This window comes from Gossypium arboreum, chromosome 3 (genome assembly GCF_025698485.1).
Source record: "Gossypium arboreum isolate Shixiya-1 chromosome 3, ASM2569848v2, whole genome shotgun sequence".
NCBI lineage: Eukaryota > Viridiplantae > Streptophyta > Magnoliopsida > Malvales > Malvaceae > Gossypium > Gossypium arboreum.
In genome coordinates this window covers 97,193,680-97,205,057 of record NC_069072.1, presented here as the reverse complement: position 1 = coordinate 97,205,057, position 11,378 = coordinate 97,193,680, and the positions used below count along the sequence as shown (strand labels likewise).

Here is an 11,378-nt window from a genome sequence, read left to right as displayed (position 1 = left end):
TTACAAAATTACCCCCTAAAGTTTTACTTTTATTCAATTTAGTCCATGAGCTTAAAACATGCAAATTAGCCATTCTAACTGAATATTCATATATATTTTTCCTCCGCCTCCTCTCCATTCCACATCCTTAATGTATATAACATTCTTGTAAGTACGATTTCACAATTTACTTATTAATGCTCACATCAATCTATTCACACGAGTCATAGTCACTCAATTATTTATAATTCGAGCTACAGAGCTCAAAATTAAGATCTGTAAATTTTCCCTAAAACTAAACTCACATATCATTCCACCATAAAATTTTAAGAATTTTTGGTTTAGCCAATTAGTACAGTTTATTCATTTAAGTTTCCCCTGTTTCACTATCCACCAGTTCTAACCTCTCTTCACTAAAAATTAATTATATCACAGTACAAAACTCGGATAATGTTCCCATTGATTTCTATTGAAAATAGACTCATTAAGGATTCTAAGAATATACATTTGAGACTCTAATTAATGTTATCCAATTTTTGGTGAGTTTCCAAAGTCAAAACAGGGGAACCCGAATTCATTCTAACATTGTCTCACAAAATTCATTATATCTCATAATTTACAAATCCATTGCTTACACCGTTTCTTCTATGAAAAACTAGACTCAATAAGCTTTAATTTAATATTTTATTCATCTTCTAATTCGATTTATACAATTTATGGTGATTTTTCAAAGTTAGTCTACTTCTGCTGTCCAATATTGTTTTAGTTTAAGATGTTTATTACCATTTTTCCTCTAAATTTCAAAGGTCATACAATTCAGTCCTTACTCAATTAGCCCATCTATTAAGCTAATTTTTCTCAATTAACATTTTATTCCATCATTCTGAACTATTACACAATCTTTGAAAATCAGAATTTTAACACTAAACCTTAATTCACAACTTTTTCACAATTAGGTCCTAAAATCAATATCTATTGAAATTACTTGATAAAATCATCAAACAACAAAATCAAAGCTTCAAATTCATTTTATTTCATCATAAACAGCTAACACTTATCAATGATAGCTTTTAATTTTGTTCATAAAATCAAAAACTAATGAATTAAACACTTGGACCTAATTGTAAAAGTTACAAAAACATAAAAATCTCAAAGAAAAGGGTAAGAATTGAACTCACATATGTCAAAGTATGAAAAACCAGCAGCTTTCAGACCTCCCATGGCATTTTTGCTGAAGAAAAATGATGATATCTCTAGATTTTTCAAATTTGTCTTGTTTTATATGTTTAATTTGTGAAATTTCCCATTTTGCCCTTGTTTCTCCTTATCTTTTTTGTTGATTTTCTTGCCCAACCGTCCAGCCCATACAATTTGGGTCCAATTGCCTTTTAAATCCCTCCTTTTTAATCACTTAAACTATTTAATCACAATTTAATAAATTTTACACTATTTTCAATTTAGTCCTTTTTTAATTAATTGACTAACCAAACGTTAAAATTTTCTAACGAAACTTTAATACTAACTTAATAACACTCCATAAATATTTATAAAAATATTTATGGCTCGGTTTATAAATTCGAGGTCTCGATACCTCGTTTTCAACCAAATTTACCTGATTAATTCTTTTAAAATCGTAAAATTCACTAATTAAAAACAATTCTTTTAAGTTCGCACTTGGCCTATAATTATTGTTTGTTAAAATTTCTAAACATACTCGTCGGATTTAGTGATCTCAAATCACTGTTTCCGACACCACTGAAAAATTTGGCTGTTACAACTCTCCCCCCCTTTGGGGATTTTCGTCCCCGAAAATCTTACCAGAAAAAGTTGCTTTCAACTCTAATGAAAAACTTCCACAAAATTTCTCATAATCACAACCGAATTAATCTCAAACATCTCTTCCCAATAACCTTTAGACTGTAGCATACAGTGTCGGAGCATATCATCAAAATCTCACTTATTCCCTCATAATTACAACTCTGGTAAGGGGATGAGGTCGTAAAGCCTCTAACTTAACTCTCATAACTACACACATATGACTTGACATTCATACATAACATCATCGTTTTCACATAATTCACTTCAAGAAAATTTATACACTTATATAGTCTATCAATATTTTACGCCATCTACAATTTCAAACAATGAATTCACTTAGTTTAGCTCAATATCAACAATTAATCAATTTCAATCTTTTAAGTCCATTTATCACTTACCTTTCTTAATCAATTTAGGGAACCATTTCGGAATTGAGTACTTCGTTTTCATCATGCCATAGTAAAACTATGGTCTTGCACATAGTCACATATCACACACTGTAGCCATAGCCCGACCATGGTCTTACGAATCACATATCACATTGATGCCATATCCGGATATGGTCTTATACTGAAGCACGTAATCACATATCTCGATGCCATAGCCCACTATGGTCTTACATGAATCACATATCACATTGATGCCATGGTCCAACCATGGTCTTTTCCAATCAATTCGTCTTAGCCATTTGAGCGAAAGTACTCAAATCCATTGTTCCACTTAATTTGTACTTTTATTCAAATATTATTTTACAACTATCACGGTTTAATGACATTCATATGCAATAATATACTATATCATTCATGAAATTTTCATATCACAACATCAAATTTAGCCATATGAACTTACTAATCATACTTATTCAACCAAGTGTACATAAACACACACTTATTCAGTTTTGAATAAAATTTACTTAATCATACATGTTGGGCACATAACATCGTAGACATGCCAAACAGACACGGATAGTCTTATCATAATAGACATAGTCATCATAAACCAAAGAACATGCTTTAAGGATAAATTATGATCGATAATTTACGAAATAAGAGTGATAGGAAAACCGAGATAAAGAATTCCAAAATACGATACCATACCAGAAATCCGAGAACATAACTCATACGAAAATAATAATAAATATCCAAATAATTTTTCAGAGAAAACCGGAAGAGACAGAAGAATAGTCTCATATAAGTTTCACCATCGACTTCTTTTTCCAAACATAATAGAATTGAATCCCATATGGAGTGATAGGGATTTAACACTTAATAATAATAAATAATTTGAATTATAATAATATAATCGTATGTTGAGCATGTTTGTACTCAGTGGTATTACCATAATTCAAATTATAAATACTATAATAAATAATAGACATCAAGCATGTAACAATGTAAGTCATATGTGTTAATTATGCTTTAATTTCATATCTCGGCAATACTCTTTCGTCAAATGGCATCATGTATCATCTATATTATCTTTAATCAATTCATGAACCTTTGGTTCAAGCTTTCAATCTCATATCTCTATTTCAATTCACAATTCACATTTCTTTTCATAATTCCACTTTTTCACACTTTCAATAGTTTATTCGATCAAATTCATTCGATTTTCTCATTTCATTTACTCAACTCTATTAACATAACTCGGACTCAGACGGATACACGGATCCAACCAAACACACTAGTACGGCACATTGTGCCTAAAACAGTACGTAGTACCTGATCAGCATACGACACATAAGTGCTTGAAATGACACACGAGGTGCCTGAAACGACACACGAGGTGCCTGATACGACACACAAGGTGCACGAAATATGACACATAAAGTGCCCGATCGGATAGTGACAAATCCGTACACTTCCGGTTCCTATGGCATGCCAATTATATCCGACTAGTCCGACAAGTTAATAGGGAATTCAATTCTCATTTCAATTTCACTTAATATTCATATTTACCCCTATTAACAAGACTCGGACTTTGGCGGATACATGGATTCCATCCAAACACACCAAAATGTCCAACCAAAACACACCAGTATAATCCTCCAAAACACACCAGTATAATCCTCCAAAACACACCAGTATCATATAATCCTCCCAAACACACCAGAATAATATAATCCATCCAAAACACACCAGAATAATATAATCCATCCAAAACACACCAGAATAGCACAAAGTGCCTCTTTGGATAAATCCGAAGGATATAAACATCAGCATATCCAAATCTCATCTCCAAATCCCTTCTCAAAATCCTACGGCATGCCAACTATATCCGACTCGGTTCATGCAGTTAATAGGGTATTCAATTCACTTTCCGTTTCCAATCAATACACATTTCAATTAATCACATATTCATATCAATTTCATCACATTCCCAATCAATAAAATTTTCAAATATAACATATATCCAAAATTCTATTTCCACATCAATCACATATATCCATACAAATTCAATTCAATATTAATACTTATCTTAAAATTTTACTTACTATACACATAAATTTAAATATAACATTTATTCATACCTTTATGAGTTTCGACTCATCATAATCTACTTTTGCTCATATATTTGAGTATCGCTTTTATCATTATCGTAATTAGCTCGGTTGGGAAAGTATCTCTATCTTTAAGTAAAATAAATCTCATCGAATTGGAAGATATTACATTATCTTATCACAAGTTATATAATGACACGTATTTCTAGACTTCACATATGCTACGTTCGATTCGAGAACCGCTAAACCTTAGCTCGATACCATTAAATGTAATACCCCATACTGTACACGAGACCGGGATAGGATACGAGGCATTACCGAAATTTTCAGAATAATTTCAATTAATTTATATTATTTAGTATTCATTTTCATGTTTCATGTAACATCCTTTTCATATATTCAATTCAAAATATCATATAAAATACAATACAATACTTAAATTGTCATATTTACATGCTCATTCAGGGTATCCGAACCTACTTGACTAAATTGCAAAAATACCAAGATTTAGGGGCATATTGGTAATTTACCATTTTCCCAAATTTCACCCAGTCTTAAATTGATAATTTCATTCAATTTATTAATTTAGATAATAAAACAATTTATTCCCTTCAATTTAGTCATTTTTACATTTTACAAAATTACCCCTAAAGTTTTACTTTTATTCAATTTAGTCCATGAGCTTAAAACATGCAAATTAGCCATGCTAACTGAATATTCATATATATTTTCCTCCTCCTCCTCTCCATTCCACATCCTTAATGTATATAACATTCTTGTAAGTACGATTTCACAATTTACTTATTAATGCTCACATCAATCTGTTCACACGATTCATAGTCACTCAATTATATATAATTCGAGCTACAGAGCTCAAAATTAAGATCCGTAAATTTTCCCTAAAACTAGACTCACATATCATTCCACCATAAAATTTTAAGAATTTTTGGTTTAGCCAATTAGTACAATTTATTCATTTAAGTTTCCCCTGTTTCACTATCCAACAGTTTTGACCTCTCTTCACTAAAAATTAATTATATCACAGTACAAAACTCGGATAATGTTCCTATTAATTTATATTGAAAATAGACTCATTAAAAATTCTAAGCATATACATTTGAGACTCTAATTAATTTTCTCCAATTTTTGGTGAGTTTCCAAAGTCAAAACAGGGGAACCCGAATTCATTCTAACATTGTCTCACAAAATTCATTATATCTCATAATTTACAAATCCATTGCTTACACCGTTTCTTCTATGAAAAACTAGACTCAATAAGCTTTAATGTCATATTTTATTCATCTTCTAATTCGATTTATAAAATTTATGGTGATTTTTCAAAGTTAGTCTACTTCTGCTATCCAATATTGTTTTAGTTCAAGATGTTTATTACCATTTTTCCTCTAAATTTCAAAGGTCATACAATTCAGTCCTTACTCAATTAGCCCATCTATTAAGCTAATTTTTCTCAATTAACATTTTATTCCATCATTCTAAACTATTACACAATCTTTGAAAATCAGAATTTTAACACTAAACCTTAATTCACAACTTTTTCACAATTAGGTCCTAAAATCAATATCTATTGAAATTACTTGATAAAATCATCAAACAACAAAATCAAAGCTTCAAATTCATTTTATTTCATCATAAACAACTAACACTTATCAATGATAGCTTTTAATTTTGTTCATAAAATCAAAAACTAATGAATTAAACACTTGGACCTAATTGTAAAAGTTACAAAAACATAAAAATCTCAAAGAAAAGGTTAAGAATTGAACTCACATATGTCAAAGTATGAAAAACCAGCAGCTTTCAGACCTCTCATGGCATTTTTTCTGAAGAAAAATGATGATATCTCTAGATTTTTCAAATTTGTCTTGTTTTATATGTTTAATTTGTAAAATTTCCCATTTTGCCCTTGTTTCTCCTTGTCTTTTTTGCTGATTTTCTTGCCCAACCGTCCAGCCCATACAATTTGAGTCCAATTGCCTTTTAAATCCCTCCTTTTTAATCACTTAAACTATTTAATCACAATTTAATAAATTTTACACTATTTTCAATTTAGTCCTTTTTAATTAATTGACTAACCAAACGTTAAAATTTTCTAACTAAACTTTAATACTAACTTAATAACACTCCATAAATATTTATAAAAATATTTATGGCTCGGTTCTCATCGAGGTCTCGATACCTTGTTTTCAACCAAATTTACTGATTAATTCTTTTAAAATCGCAAAATTCACTAATTAAAAACAATTCTTTTAAGTTCGCACTTGGCCTATAATTATTATTTGTTAAAATTTCTAAACATACTCGTCGGATTTAGTGATCTCGAATCACTGTTTCCGACACCACTGAAAAATTTGGCTGTTACAAAATGGAAGGGAAAAATGGTCTTTTCTTGTGGCATCATTTAGCTTCCTATAATCAATGCACACTCTCCAACCTATGACTGCCCTTGTTGGGATTAATTCATTCTTCTCATTGGCTACAACAGTCATGCCTCCTTTCTTAGGAACAACCTGCACTGGACTCACCTAAGAACTGTCAAAAATAGGATAAATAATTCCAGCATCTAGGAGTTTAATTACCTCAGCTTTAACGACTTCCTTCATGTTGGGGTTCAGTCGTCTTTGGGCTTGCACGCATGGTTTATATTCATCTTCCATTAAAATTTTGTGGGTGCAAAAAGAAGGGCTGATCCCTTTAATGTTAGAAATTTTCCAAGCTATGGCCCTTTTATGCTCTTTTAATACTTGGAGTAAGTCCTTTTTCTCCTTCGATTGCAAGTTGGATGCAATAATTACCAGTAATGTGGAATTATTTCCAGGGAATGCATATTCCAAGTGATTCGACAATTGTTTAAGTTACAGTTTGGGAGGTTCGTCAATAGAGGGTTTTTGCTTAAGTTCATCTTTTACCTTAATTCCCCATATTTCGTTAGTTTTGGGAAGGTTTTATTGGAGTGTAGTTTGGTTCCTATTTTAGAATCATCATCCATCCCTTCTCCTTGGGCGAGACACAGTTCCATCGTGTCCTTGTGTACGATTTCTTGAAACGAATCTTAAGTAGCATGATCAATAGAGTCGATAAAATAACTTGAGTCATCCTATTCTCTAGAAAATCTCATGACATCATAAATTTTAAAAACAATCTCTTCGTCACCTACTCTAAGTACCAATTTACCATCACCCACATCAATTACAGCTCTAGCAGTGGCTAAAAATGGCCGACCTAAAATTAAAGGCACCTCAACATCTTCATCCATGTCAAGCACAACGAAATCAACAGGGAATATAAATTTATCTACTTTTACAAGTACGTCCTCTATAATTCCCCTAGGATATTTAACAGATCTATCAGCTAATTGAATACTCATCCTAGTAGGTTTAGGTTTGCTAAGACCAAGTTGTTTAAACATTTTATATGGCATCAAATTAATGCTGGCGCCTAAATCAGCTAGTGCTTTATCAACATTCAAACTACCGATTAAGTAGGGAATAGTAAAACTTCTTGGATCTTTCAGTTTGGTTGGAAATTTATTTTGGAGTATGGCTGAGACTCCTCATTAAGTTCCAGTATGGATAAGTCTTCAAACTTCCTTTTGTTTGTTAGAAGCTCCTTTAAGAATTATGCATATGTAGGCATCTGCGATATAACTTCAACAAAAGGTAAGTTAATATGCAGTTGTTTAAAAAGTTTAAGAAAGTTACCGAATTGTGCATCCATGCGGTCTTTCTTTAACTTTTTTGGGTATGGGATTGGTGGTTTATATTCTTTTGGCATTAGGTTGTCATTGTTTTCGGGTTCGACCTCATTTTTGTCAACTTCTTATTGTAGCTTCTTCTCAGATTCAGCTAACACTTTCCCACTCCTTAGTGTAACTGCTTTCATGTGCTCTTTTGGTTTGGGTTCAGTGTTACTAGATAGACTTCCTAGTGGTCTTTCAGATATCAATTTAGTGAGCTGACCTATCTGAGTTTCGAGCCCTTGGATTGATGCTTGTTGATTCTTAAGAACTGTCTCGATATTCTGGAAACGAGTTTCTGACACCGAGATGAATTTTGTTAACATCTCCTCAAGGTTCGACTTCTTTTCTTACTGGTAAGGTGGTTGTTGAAAACTCGGAGGATGTTGTGGCCTTTGATTTCCTTGACCGTTCCACAAGAAATTGGGATGGTTCCTCCAACTTGCATTATAAGTGTTACTATACGGGTTATTTTGGGGTCTAGATTTATTGTTACCCATATATTGGACTTGTTCCTCCTCGATGCTAGGATTGAAGGGTTGATATTCTGTGCATGCTCTTCCTCCATTCAAATCACATCTCAGCACTGGATGTACCTGAGTAGAACCACACAGACTGTCAATCTTTTTATTTAAGAGTTCTACTTGGTTAGATAGCATAGTAACCGCGTGAGGTTGAAAACACCGGCTGCTGTTGCCGGCTTTGTTCTCATAACTTGCCACTGATAGTTATTCAGTGACATCTCCTTAATAAATTCGTAAGCCGCCTCAGGTGTTTTATTATTGATGGTTCCGCCAGCAGCTGCGTCAACCATTTGTCGAGTCGAAGGATTCAGGCTATTATGAAAGGTTTGAACCTATAGCTAGAGTGGTAACCCATGGTGAGCGCATCTTCGCAAAAGGTCTTTGTATCTCTCCCATGCATCATAGAGTGTCTCTAAATCCATCTGCACAAAAGAAGAGATATCATTATGTAATTTAGCCATTTTAGCCGGCGGAAAATATTTTAGTAAAAATATTTCGGTCATTTGTTCCCAAGTAGTGATTGACCGCCGTGGTAATAAATTCAACCACTGTTTAGCTTTGTTTATCAAAGAAAAATGGAATAACCAAAGGCGAATGATGTCATCAGAAACACCATTAATTTTAAATGTATCACATAGTTCCAAAAATTTTGCCAAGTGAGTGTTGGGATCTTTGTCCTGCAAACCATCAAACTGAACAAATTGCTGTATCATTTTAATTGTGTTAGGTTTCAGTTCAAAAGTATTTGCAGCTACAACAGGTCTAACTATGCTCAATTCAGTTCCTATTAAAGAATGTTTAGCATAATCATACATAGTGCGCGGAGCAGGATTCTGATTTACTGGATTAACAGTAATCGTAGGAGGTATCAGGTTTTCTTGATTTTCAGCCATCTCATTGGTTGTGGTTTGAATATCGTCCTCTTAAGCTTCACCTTATTTCTCTTTGGTTTCTGTGAACTGTGCGATCGATCTCACTATCAAAAAGTAATGGTCCTGACGGGTTTCTTCTAGTCATAAACTATAAGAACCTGCCAGAAAAAGGGAAAAAGAAAAATTAGTAATAAAAATTAGAAATAAATTTAAATTGTAGTAAAAGTAAATGGCTAAAGTAATAAAAATCGAGTGTTCCTAATATCTTAGTTCCTCGGCAACGGCGCCAAAAACTTGATACGTGATATTCGTGACAGGTTTTAAATATTTATAATGAATCGTTCTTGAAACTAACTATTATCACGATGAAGACAAGTGTACCTATCGAACAGTAGTATAGCTTTAGCAAGACCGGATTATCGAACCCAAAGGAACTAAAAGTACTAGTATCAACTTTCTTTTTATTATCTAGCCTAAAAAATAAAAGGGTTTTGTTTATCTAACTAATTAATTAAACTAAGAAATCACAGAAAAGAAATTTGGGGAAAATACTTTTTAGAAAACTCAATTGATTAAGACAATACCTAAGGAAAAATCCACCTAGACTTCACTTGTTTTTTTATTCTGAATTGGATGATTTATTCATTCAACTTGTTCCGTAGAGATCCCTAAGTTATATTATTATCTCTGTCAAGACTAACAACATCTAACCCTAGATTGAATAATTGAAATCTCTTTCTAATTAACACCCTAGGGTTGTATTAATGCGATTTATGGATCCCCTTATTAGGTTTCACCCTAATCCAGTAAAATCTTGTCACCTTATCTCTAGGCGCGCAATCAACTCCACTTAATTATGACAAATTTACTCTTAGACAAGGTCTATTCCTCCTCTGAATAAGAGCTTAACTTGAATCAATATCCTGGAATATCAAAACAAGAATTAAGAACACATAATTAAGAATACAAATATTTATCATACAATTCAGTTAATAATAACAATATCTGTCTTAGGTTTCATTCCTCTTAGGTATTTAGGGGTTTTAGTTCATACTAATGAAAGAAAACATCTCAAAAGAATAAAAATAACAAAACATAAGAAAAACCCAAAACTCCTGAGGGAATATGAAAGGAGATCTTCAGTCTTGATGGTGAATCTAGCTTTTGAGATGGATCGATCGGCTTTCCTTGAGCAATTCCTTGCTTCTTCCCCAGCGTCCCCCTTCCTAAGTGCCTCCTCAAGTGTTTAAATAGGCTTTGGAATGCCTAAGAGCCCTCAAAATTGACCTTTTCCAAAATGGACTAAACTTGGGTTCGACAGGGACACGTCCGTGTGCGATTACTGAAGGTCGTGGTCAAGGTTGTTAGATGGGCACGGGCGTGTGATCCACCCGTGTAAGTTGTGCTTCGATCCTGCCAAATTGACATGACTGTGTGACACGCCCGTGTGAGGAAGTCCAGGCCGTGTTTTTTTCCCATGTTGGTCCATTTTCTTCGTTTTCGGCCCGTTTCTCGCTCTTTTTACTCTCCTATGCTCTCCTAAGTATAAAACATGAAATTAAAGATTAGGAGCATCGAATTCACAAAATCTAAGGAGAAACCATCCATAAATGCGTTAGGCATAGGGTAGAAATATGTATAAATTACGGTTTATCAACTATGTTTCTCAAAATGTAGGTGCAGGAGGCACACGGCCTAAACACATGCTCATGGGGCAAGCCGTGTTTCGCACATGTCCTAGACACACGTCCGTATGTCTATCCTTGTGGACAAAAATAAGGCTATTTACCAAGCCATTTTGCCACCCTTTAAAGCACACACCTGCACAACATAACATAGCACCAATCCAAGCATATACATATAACCAAACATCCACAATCAAGATATCAATACAACATTCATGAAATGCATCATTATATGAATATATTTAT

At 33.0% G+C, this 11,378-nt stretch overlaps 1 non-coding gene across 1 annotated transcript; it reads left to right on the top strand.

The window, feature by feature from the left end:
* The first annotated feature begins 8,923 nt into the window (after positions 1 to 8,923).
* Positions 8,924 to 9,029, top strand: LOC128291352 (small nucleolar RNA R71). The gene has a single exon (XR_008281128.1). It is a non-coding gene; the product is annotated as a small nucleolar RNA R71 (small nucleolar RNA).
* The last annotated feature ends 2,349 nt before the right edge of the window (positions 9,030 to 11,378 follow it).